At 41.6% G+C, this 12,263-nt stretch overlaps 1 protein-coding gene and 1 pseudogene across 1 annotated transcript in view; one reads left to right on the top strand and one right to left on the bottom strand.

Annotated features, from left to right (window-relative positions):
* The window catches only part of LOC141197684 (uncharacterized), a 76,122-nt pseudogene extending 67,919 nt beyond the window's left edge, over positions 1-8,203 (top strand).
* Positions 1-12,263, bottom strand: part of LOC141197713 (gastrula zinc finger protein XlCGF66.1-like) — a 243,860-nt gene that overhangs the window by 107,853 nt on the left and 123,744 nt on the right. The window lies entirely within an intron of this gene.

Genomic DNA, 12,263 nt, shown 5'->3' with positions numbered 1-12,263 from the left:
TCCCTGGTATGCGGTAAATAGGTCCGGCACCATAGTAAGAGAAACATGCCCATATCATGATGCTGGCACCACCATGCTTCACTGTCTTCAGAGTGTACTGTGGCTTTAATGCAAAGTTTGGGGGTCGTCTGACAAAAGATCTGCGGCCCTTGGAACCAAAAAGAACAATTTTACTTTCATCAGTCTACAAAATGTTTCTCCATTTCTCTTTAGACCAGTTTATGTGTTCTTCAGTAAATTGTATCCGCTTCAGTGGAGGTCTTTTTTTTTTTTTTTAACAATGGGACTTTGCGGGGACTTCTTGCAAAGAGATTAGCTTCACACAGGTGTCTTCTAACTGTCATAGTCCTCACAGGTGACTTGAGACTGTATTTGATCATCCTGGAGCTGATCATTGGCTGAGCCTTTGCCATTCTGGCTATTCTTCGATCCATTCGAATGGTAGTCTTCCGTTTTCTTCCACATCTCTCTGGTTTTGCTTTCCATTTTAAAGCCTTGGAGATCATTTTAGCTGAACAGCCGATCATTGTCTGCACTTATTTATAAGTTTTACTCTCTCCAGTCAACTTTTTAATCAAAGTACGCTGTTATTCAGAACAATGTCTTGAATGACCCGTATTTCTCAGGCTTTCAAGGAGAAATGCATGTACAACATGTGCTGGCTTCACCCTTAAATAAGGGCCACCTGATTCACACCTATTTCTTCATAGAATGATTGACCGCACTAATTGAACGCTACACTGCTATTATTTTGAACACATCCCCTTTCAATTAATTATTCAAATACACAGACTCAAAAACATGCAGATCATGAATGCTGAGTCTGTTGGTTTTCTTAGAATCTTCTGCACCAACTGGTAAAGTGTGACATGTGGTAATATAATTTATACCAAAAACAATGATTAATCTGGTTAGTCATATTGGACTGCTATTATTTTGAACACTATTGTAAAGTGAAAAATATCTCATACCCTACCATCATTATATATAAATGTAAAGCAAAGTTGCATATGAAATATAGAGTACTTAGTGAACTATTTTTGATCAAAAAAAGTATACAAGCCGTCCCACCAGCGACAAGGTGACCCTAAATTGGGACGGTCCTACACTGTCTACTGATATTGGGACCCGGTTCTATTCGTCTACCCTTTTATATGCATTACTTCAACTTTGATATACAGTAAGGTTTTTAATATAGACAGTGTAGGACCGTCCCAATTTATGCAAACAAAAAAGCTTTTATAAATGTATCAAACTTCTGAATGAGTGAATCAGAAATGAGATCTGATGAGATTACAGTCCGGGGAAGACGGGAAACATTCATAGAGACAACCAGTGATGATGTAGTCAGTGATGGACTCTGGTCAAATATATTTCTATAGCAAAAGTAGAATATGAAGAAGTCGTCCTCATCATAAAGTAGTTATTTCTCATGTCACATGTAATGAATATCTCCTGCAGTATTGCTAATGCTGATTCCAGTGTCTGTAAATGAGACGAGAATTCGCTTTATGGAAGATTAGTCTCTGAGAAACGTATTCAGCTGCAGACTCCGAGTAAGAAACTGCTTATTGTCTGTGGCCTAAAATATATAGGTTTTATTACTAGATGTAAAGAAAAAACTAAATACTGTAAAATAATAAATCTCCTCATATGTTTCCCTTATTATCTCCAGTAATTGTATTATTACACAGGATTTTTATGATGTTACATCGGATCATCTTCTTCTCATTCAGGTCTCTACAATATCAGATCCTCTCAGTGAAGTTCTTCTGGATAAGAGAATTTTCCCGATTTACCCATGAAAGATGAATATGGACAGAGACAAGATGGCAGAGCGGATAATGCACCTCACCCTAGAGATCCTCTTCCGGCTTACTGGAGAGGTGAGAGATTCTGATGACGTCACATTACATCATTCTTAACTGACATGAACATGGACAGAACTGGAGAGGTGAGGACTCTGGAAATGTCTGGAGGGAGATTTATTAATGTGTCTCTCCATAACCAGGATTACACAGTAGTGAAGAAGACCTCTAGTGATCGCTGTCAGGACCCTGTGTCTGAGGGATGGGGAAGACCCCTGAGCCCAATCACGGGGCCTCCACCTCACCCCCTGATACATGAGGACATCAATGACCAGAAGATCCTAGAACTCACCTACAAGATGATGGAGCTGCTGACTGGAGAGGTGACACTGCTGGGAATGCTGGGACATTATACAGTAATGCTATGGAGGGATCGGGGGGATGACGGTATCATTGTATGTGTCAGGTTCCTATAAGGTGTCAGGATGTTGCCGTCTATTTCTCCATGGAGGAGTGGGAGTATTTAGAAGGACACAAAGATCTGTACAAGGACGTCATGATGGAGGTTCCCCAGCCCCTCACATCACCAGGTAATAGACAGGACTAAATACACACGGCCTATAATTATCTGTATGTAAAGAATGAATTCAGTCCCTGTATGTGTTTCCTCCAGATCTATCCAGTAAGAGGACAACACCAGAGAGATGTCCCCATCCTCTTCTTCCACAGGACTGTAAACAAGAAGATCTCAATGTTCCTCAGGATCATCAGGTAGATGGAGAGAAGGTGTCCTGAGATCTCCTCTATGATGTGTAGACGGCTGTGAAGGTCTTGTGCTCAGTCTTGTTTTATCCACTAGTATTATATGCTTTATACTTGTGTAATGAGAGCGGTGGAGACGTCAGGATTAGAGCTGATCATAGATGGGACTTCTCCATCTGTCTGTGACTTTTACAATATTTGTTTCAGGGTGAAGATCTGACCCATATTGATACTACAGAGACATATGTGAGGGGTGATGAGCGGTGTAAAGAGGAGATTCCTACATATGACCACCCAGGTGAGTAGTAACCACTAAATGCAGAGAAGTCACAGATTCTTCTCAGTCACCGGCTGTGGCTGCTTTATCGGTGGTGTAGTCCGGCCATATCACAATCGTGTGTTCACCATTTTGCCTCTAGACCACAACATTCTCCTCCACCAAAAATTGTTCAAATGACTTTTGGCATTGAAAGCCCTTTTCTATAGAACTTACAGCCTGGAGGATCCACCTTCCCCCTGGGATTAGAAGATGCTGACCGTAACCTGTCTGTCTTGGGCCCTATATCATTTAATATATTTATTAATGATCTAGTGGAAGGGTTGCACAGTAAAATAGCAATATTTGCAGATGATACTAAACTTTGTAAAGTAGTTAATACAGATGAGGATAGGGCACAGCTACAGGAGGATTTAGATAAATTGGGGAGTTAGGCCAAAAAATGGCAAAGGAGGGCGACTAAGGTAATAAAGGGAATGGAGGGACTAGAATACCCAGAGAGGTTGTCAAAATTAGGCCTATTTATGTTGGAAAAGAGAAGGCTTAGGGGAGACCTCATAAACATGTATAAATACATCAGGGGGCTGTACAGAGATCTCTCCCATGACCTGTTTATACCAAGGATGGTGACAAAGACGAGGGGGCACACTATGTGTCTGGAGGAAAGGAGGTTCCTGCACCAGCATAGAAGGGGATTCTTTACGGTCAGAGCCGTGAGACTCTGGAACTCTCTGGGAGAGGAAGTGGTGATGTCCAACTCACTTAATGAGTTCAGGAGAGGCCTGGACGCCTTTCTTGAGAACAATAAAATTACATATTATGCTTAGTGATAGTTAATTAATCCAGGGATTTAATCTGACTGCCAGATTGGTGTCGGGAAGTGAATTTTTCCTCAATGATGTAAATTGGCCTATACCGCATGTTTTTTTTTGCCTTCCCCTGGATCAACGCTGCGGAATAGCTGCAGTGCACAAGAAATAGGCTGAACTGGATGGACACTTGTCTTTTTTCGGCCTTATAAACTATGTAACTATGTAACCTGCCCAGATCTGTAAACTACAAAGCCAAATGACAGCATACATAGAATGAAGAAAAACATTTTGATGGGCCTCTTAGAGAAAGAGGAGGGTAATGATGATGTTGGCTTCCTAGATCCCTGATATCTTATTGGATGAATCTACCTTCTCTCCCTTCTGTGCTGCTGAATGTGCTCATATGGTCCCTACAAGACCAGGTCCAGTCTTTTTGGCCAACTTCACTTTTATGATCGACAACATTAAATGTGCAGTGACGGCCAAGTGTGAATTTCTCTACAATAGCAACAGAGTTTCCCTTTATCTCGACTTTTCAGTTTCTTTTAAAACTCATTAATTTCAAGAAGGATTGTGATTGTGATAAACTACATAAAAAAATTACACCTGTACCATGATATATCTCTAAACTGTGCGTTGAATATGGCTGTAATATACATTTATTCATGTCTGCCTGAGATGTGTTGGCATGGCTCGAGCCATTGCCTCTTCCAAATGCATGAGATCTAAATGAGTAACTACACTGTGTTCCAAATTATTATGCAAATAATATTTTCTCAGATTTTCCCAAATTACCTATATGAATTGCAGTCATTGTAATTTTCCAGTCAAATAACTATTAGAGTACAATTGAAAGGTTTTTGTATAAACTGCCTATGATAACAGGATATGTTTAAAAAAATAAAAAACTCAAACTGCACTCAAAATGCATGTTCCAAATTATTATGCACAGCAGAGTTTTCAACCTTTTCATTTTAATAAAGAACAAAAAAATGGTCATTTTTGAAGTTATAAGCATTAGCTGGTTATTACAAACTGAAATCAAACAGTTTTCAACTCAAAACTTTATTCTAGGTGATGTTACATTTGCACATAGGACCCCTTGTTCGAAAGGAGCTTCTGAACTCTCTCGTCCATTGAATTTGTCAGGTTTTGGATGGTTTCTGCTTTAATTGTTTTGCATGAGGACAGAATACCCTCCCAGAGCTGTTGCTTAGATGTGAACTGCCTCCCGCCATCATAGACACTCCTTTTGATGATGCTCCAGAGGTTCTCAATGGGGTTGAGGTCAGGGGAGCATGGGTGCCACACCATAAGTTTGTCCCCTTTTATGCCCATAGCAGCCAGAGATGCAGATGTGTTATGTGCAGCATGAGACGGGGCATTATCATGCATGAAAATGATCTTGCTGCGGAATGCACGGTTCTTCTTCTTGAACCATGGAAGGAAGTGCTGTTTGAGAAACTCAACATACATTATGGAGTTCATCTTTACCCCTTCAGGGATCTTAAAAGGGCCGCCAATCTCTCTCCCCATGATTCCAGCCCAAAACATTACTCCACCTCCTCCTTGTTAGCGCCGTAGCCGTGTTTTCATGGGGTGTCAATCAACCAGCCATCCTCCACTCCATCCATCTGGATCATCGAGATCATTTCATGCATGATAATGCCCCTGAATAACAGAAGCAGATCCCAGAAGAAATGGGACACACCAATTTCAGAAGCCCTAATATGACAAAATGGCAGAAAACCAGAGCAGTAGAAATCCCCGTAAAGTGACTCCATTTTGGAGATTATAACCCTCAGTGAAATAATCTATAGGAGTAGGGACTATTTTGACGCCACAGTCACTTTCCGGAAATTTGCACACAGTGGATGTTGGAGAGTGAAAATTACAAATATGCCATTTTATTACCCAACACATAGTGCCCAGATTGTGCTCCAGGAGAGACACACCATAAATTAAGTGGGTTCTTCTCACTATAGTAATGCCAAATACATGGATACTGAATGTGGTTTGGGCGCATTGCAAGGCTCAGAAGAGAGGGGGTGATTTGACTTTGGCAGAGTGGATATTGGTGGATTGGATTATGGAAGCCATGTTACTTATCAAGAGCCTTTGAGACACTAATAATGTGGAAACCTCTGTTTTTCCACTGACAGATTATGGACGTGAGTGGGGACTTGTTTTTTTGTGAGATGAGTAGAAGTTTTTATTGGTATTTTATTCACCTACATAACATTGTTTGGTGGCTTTTTATGCTTTATTTGGGAGGCAGAATAACAAACAGTTGAACACCACGCTCTACTGGTTCATCCTATGAGGTTTTCTATTAGACTATGAACTGTCATTGTCCTGGTGAATAATTCAATATTTTTACATAACTTGCCATTTTTACAGACAGTAGAAATGTTCAAAAATATAAAATTCAAGGATATTTTATTAAAAATAATAATTGCTTTTCTTCTTGGCAGATGACTGTACCAGGAGATCAGAGGGACAGCCGACATCTTCAATTTTTAAATCAGATGATCTTGAGATCCCACAGGATACAATTGAAGTGAATGCCATTACTCCAGATATACCATCATCCCCTCACAGCAATGATCTGTCATCTGATCCTATGAAACAGGTCCTATCTTCAGATTTACTACCGACTACTAAGGAAAATCAAAGTTTCAAAATAAGCATTAAAAAACGAATTGCTCCTAAATCAAAGAAGCCATTTTCACTTTCAGAAAAAATTCACACAGCCACAGTGGAGAATAGATTTTATTGTTCCAAGTGTGGGAGATGTTTTAACCAAAAATCAGATTTTGTTAGGCACCAGAGAATTCACACAGGGGAGAAGCAATTTTCATGTTTAAAATGTGGGAAATGTTTTGTAAGGAAATCACACCTTGTTAGACACCAGAGAACCCACACAGGGGAGAAGCCTTTTTCATGTTCAGAATGTGGGAAATGTTTTAATCAGAAATCACATTTTGTTAAGCACCAGAAAACTCACACAGGGGAGAAGCCTTTTTCCTGTTCAGTATGTGGGAAATGTTTTACATATAAATCAAGTATTATCAGACATCAGAGAACTCACAAAGGGGAGAAGCCTTTTTCATGTTTAGAATGTGGGAAATATTTTACAGAGAAATCAAATTTGAGTAATCACCAGAGAATTCACACAGGTGAAAAGCCTTTTTCCTGTTCAGAATGTGGAAAACGTTTTACAGATAAATCAAGTCTTACCAGACACCATAGAACTCACACAGGGGAGAAGCCTTTTTCATGTTCAGAATGTGGGAAACGTTTTTACCAGAAATCAGATTTTGTTAAGCACCAGAGAACTCACACAGGGGAGAAGCCTTTTTCCTGTTCAGAATGTGGGAAATGTTTTAACCAAAAATCAGATTTTGTTAGGCACAAGAGAATCCATACAGGGGAGAAGCCTTTTTCCTGTTCAGAATGTGGGAAATGTTTTAACCAAAAATCAGATTTTGTTAAGCACCAGAGAATCCATACAGGGGAGAAGCCTTTTTCCTGTTCAGAATGTGGGAAATGTTTCACCGAGAAATCAACTCTTGTTGTACATCAACGAACTCATACAGGGGTGAAGCCTTTTTCATGTTCAGAATGTGGGAAATATTTTGCAAAAAAATCACATTTGGGTAACCACCAGAGAATCCACACAGGGGAGAAGCCTTTCTCCTGTTCAGAATGTGGGAAATGTTTTAACCAGAAACCATATTTTGTTAAGCACCAGAAAATTCACACAGGGGAGAAGAGGAGAAACCTTTTTCATGTTAAGAATGGGGAAAATGTTTTATGAACAAATCATCTCTTAGTCACCAAAGAATTCACACGGAGGAGAAGCCTTTTTCCTGTTCAGAATGTGGGAAATGTTTCATCGAGAAATCAACTCTTGTTGTACATCAACGAACTCATACAGGGATGAAGCCTTTTTCATGTTCAGAATGTGGGAAATATTTTACAAAAAAATCACATTTGGGTAACCACCAGAGAATTCACACAGGGGTGAAGAGGAGAAGTCTTTTTCATGTTAAGAATGGGGAAAATGTTTTGTGAACAAATCATCTCTTCTTAGTCACCAAAGAATTCACACGGAGGAGAAGCCTTTTTCATGTTCAGAATGTGGGAAATGTTTTAACCGAAAATTGTATCATCTTAAAGAGGTTGTTAACTACAAGGACAACCCTTTGTCATTCCTCATGTTTGGCCTCTTTAAAATATTAACACTCATACTCCCCTTCCAGTGTTGTCTGGACTCGCATTCCCAGAGCTCATATGAGGTTTTAATATCACACGAGCCCGGCCCCCTTTCAGCGCCGGCTTCACTGGCCCCACTTTCTGATGTATTGAACATCAATTTACTGACTGAAGTTGAATATGTTAAAAATGAACCTTTATTAGGATATGCTAAAAATGTGTATTCACGAATCCACCGTACTCTTTCCGCAGTCTATCCACTCTGACCCTTTTCTTTAGGTCAAATTTGGATACTAAAAATTAGAATAAAAGAACCGTGTACATTATCCTTCTAGGTGTCGGTATTGCTGTTTTTTATTAGACCACAGCACTATATTTTTGGTTTTGTGCCTCTTCAAGAAGCATTGGTAATTAAAGACCATTCCAATTTATGCGTATTAATACAATGGAAATAATTCCTCTAATGGCACTTCAATAAATATTCCCAATGGGAAATCCAAGCATTTTTCCGGCAGAACCTACAAGGAGGTCAGGGGGCAGTGAAAATGTTGAAATGTATGGAAAAAAGTGCTGAATGGAAGGAAACCAGCATGTGGAAGACCCCTGGAAGCATCTCTGACTCCACGATCACTTCTGAGAACAATGGTGTCACACTTTAAGGACTGTCAATAAAACATTCAAAATTGACGAGAAATTGGAGTTTATAGGAAAAAATGTTAAGAAACATTTTTCCTGTATTATGACTTGAATATAAAGCTAAATTTAAAAATATATATGATTTAAGTAAACCAAATTTAATTTTTTATTAAAAATTGGAAATTTCATTGTAATTTATGAAGGAAGCAAAAATTAGGGATGCAGAGGGACTCAAATACACCCTATGGTAGACATAAAGGAGGGCCTCATAAACATTCCATTCAAATTATGTATTGGAATTCCTAGACTCATAAAAGCTGTGAACTAAGTGCAAATCCTGCCAAAAATTACAAGCAGAGTGTAACGGGTCTGGGAGGTGGAACCTCTGAGCAACTATACAAAGGGGCAGTCCTTGTAAGGAAGCGGGTGGCTCCCAGGGAAGGCGGGCAGGTAGTCACGGCAAGTGACAGGGACAGTCTCTGGGTAGAAGGGCAGGAGGTCACGGCAAGTGACGGGGACAGTCTCTTGACAGGCGGATGGTCACGGCAAGTGACAGCAGGGTAAGAGTCTCTAAACAGGCAGGTGGTCACGGCAAGTGACAGCAGGATAAGAGTCACTAGACGGGCGGGTGGTCACGGCAAGTGACAGCAGGGAAAGAGTCTCTAGACGGGCAGGTGGTCACGGCAAGTGACAGCAGGGAAAGAGTCTCTAGAAAGGCTAGCAGGCAGGTAGCAGGTGAGCGCTCCCAGGTGAGCAGGCAAGAGTCTCTGGACAGGCAGGTGGTCACGGCAAGTGACGGCAGAGCCTCCAGGTAGGCTAGCAGGCAGGTAGCAGATGAGCGCTCCCAGGTGAGCGGGCAGGAGTCTCTGGACAGGCAGGTGGTCACGGCAAGTGACGGCAGAGCCTCCAGGTAGGCTAGCAGGCAGGTAGCAGGTGAGCGCTCCCAGGTGAGCGGGCGGGCAGATCCATAGACAGACTGACAGGTGTTGGAAGGCAGACTGTCGGACCGCAGGAATGCAAGCAGATAGACAGGAATCAGGTAGGTATCAAGCAGAGATCTGGCAGGTAACTGGCAGGTATCTGGTAACGGGACCTGAGGGCTGAAGCAGAGTTGAAAGGCTTTGCAACAACATTACTCGGGCACCTCCATTTTGGAGGAGGTGCCTTATATATGGTGAGGTCCTCCGGCCATTAGCCCCTTTAAGAGAGGGGGAGCGTGCGTGCCCTAAGCACAGAGGCCGGGAAGCAGCGCACGCTGCCAGCAGAGCGGGAGGAAGCCGCCGGCACGGAGCGGAGAGGTGAGGGGAACGGCATCCCTGCCTAGCAGGAGGCAGGGACGCCGACGCTACACAGAGTCATCCATAGACCCTTGAAGGCAGCAACTGTAATGCCTCATAAAAAAATTAAGAAAGTGTATGTGGTGCTTCTACACTCATAAAGGCTTTGCACAAAGTGCAAAGCCAAGAAAGAATTATAAGTAGGGCCATCCAGTCATCCATAGACCCAAGACGGTAACAACTGGTGGGCCTCATTCAAATATTGAACATTGAAAACACTTTATGGGCTGCTGTCATCTGGTGGTGTGGAAAAGTCAAATCTAATCCAGGGTTTTTTCAATGTTATCAGAGTGAGCCTGTCAGCACTTTCTGTTGATAGGCGAAAGCGCCCATCTGTTATGACCCCCCGGTGGCCCTAAAAATCTGCTCAGACGATGTTAGTGGCAGGGCAGCAAAACACCTCGAAGGCATAGAGCGACAGCTAATAGCTAATGCCAGGTGTCCAGCTTTGAGACCCAATAGCTGAAGGTCGCAGAGGTATTGGGGAGTACTCTTGTTTTGTCGTCCAGGTATTGCTTGACCATCTTTAAAAACTTTTCCCTCTTTAAAAATACCCGGTCATCAGGGCATGGACGCTGAGAGGATGTCATGAAATTGGCCCAGGTCTTTGACAGTGTGCCTCTGCTGTGTGTCTCACTCGCCTCTCTTCTTTTGATGGGCAAGGAATCTTGCCCTCTGCCGCTAGTGTCTGATGGGGAATTTTTTCAACATATTTTCCACAACGGCCTACTGGTATAGCACCATTTTAGAAGACCTGTCCCCCCTCAGGAAGAAGAGATGTAAAGTTCTCCTTGTAGCGTGGGTCTAGCAGGGTGAACAACCAGTACTCTCTTTTCTGTGCCAGATGAATGTAACACGAGGGTCATGGGAAAGGCAGTGGTACATAAAGTCTGCCATACAGTCCTGCTTATCGATATTGGTACCCATGAAGTTTAAGTACATGATGTGGAATATCTCCTGAAAAAAAATAAACCTGTGAAACAGTTTTTTTGTATAGCGCACTCGTGTTAAATACAAAAGAGCAAATGATAAACAATTATTATTCTAAAACCAAAAACAATGGGAGGGAAAAATAGAAAAACCTAAAGCTTGCTATGTCACTGGTATTGGCAGCCTTTAAATTTATTTAGTATGGAAACATATTTTGACTCGCCTTTGGTAAATCACAAAAGAGATTCACCTGTGATTAATTGTCGGTGCCCATGTGACATGAATTAGCCATTGAATGATGACTTCAGTGTTTTAAAAAGCCAAATGGTAGGCTCTGTTCCTTTGTCACAATGGTGAAGACAAAGGAACTGTCTGAGGACATCAGAACTGCTATTATTAGCAAACACAAGACTTTCAAAGGGTATAAGGCCATCTCGAAAGACCTTTCTATCCCAGTTTCAACAGTGCGCAATCTTATTAAGAAGTTTGCCAAGCATAGACCTGTCAAGAACCTCCCTGGACGTGGGGGAAAGAGGAAAATTGACAAGAGATGTCTTCGAAGGTTGGTGCGAATGGTGGAAAAAACACCATCAAACATCCAAAGACCTGAAGGCCAACCTGGAACAGTCTGGGGTCATGGTTTCAACAAGTACCATACGCTGCACACTAAACCAATCAGAGCTTTATAGGCTAATACCAAGGAAGAAACTATTGCTGAAGAAAAGACATAAAAAGGAACATCTGATCTTTGCCAAAGAGTACCTTGACAAATCACAATCCTTCTGGGAAAATGTTCCGTAGACAGATGAAACAAAAATAGAGCTTTTTGGCAATGCAAAGCAACAGTTTGTTTACAGATGTGCAATGACGGCGCAATAAAGAAAAGAACATCTTACCAAGAGCTATGCATGGTGAAGGATCCATAATGCTATGGGGTTGCTTTGCTGCGTCTGGTGCTGGAGGCCTTGACCATATCACAGGTATCATGAAATCAGAGAATTATCAAGAGATTATAGAGCGAAATGTCCTACCCAGTGTAAGAAATATTGGTTTGAGTTGAAGATCACGAGTCCTCCAGCAAGACAATGACCCAAAGCACACATCCAAAACTACACTGGAATGGTTGAAAAAGAAAAAATGGCCAGCAACGTGTCCTGACCTCAATCCCATTAAAAATCTTTGGGGTGAGCAGAAATCTGCCATTGGGAAAAAAAACCCTGCAAACATTCAAGAGCTTCAACAAACTGCAAAGGAAGAGTGGGAGAAAATTCCGGCTGAGAAGTGCAATAAGCTTATAGATGGCTACAAGAAACATTTTGGAGGCTGTCAGCAATGCCAAAAGGTGTGCAACCAAGTATTAAATAGGGGGACCTTTATTGCTGCATATACTGTTTATTCTGTTTCTTCTTTGAAAGTGCAACATGGAAAATGAAGGGAGTGACAATAATGATGAGCAGATTTGTATGTGCCAAGGTCCCTACAG

Source organism: Phyllobates terribilis, unplaced genomic scaffold (assembly GCF_046119375.1).
Source record: "Phyllobates terribilis strain yellow unplaced genomic scaffold, ASM4611937v1 Scaffold_86__1_contigs__length_6382490, whole genome shotgun sequence".
NCBI lineage: Eukaryota > Metazoa > Chordata > Amphibia > Anura > Dendrobatidae > Phyllobates > Phyllobates terribilis.
The sequence above is the reverse complement of the archived record's forward strand: the minus strand, read 5'-3'. Positions and strand labels throughout refer to the sequence as shown.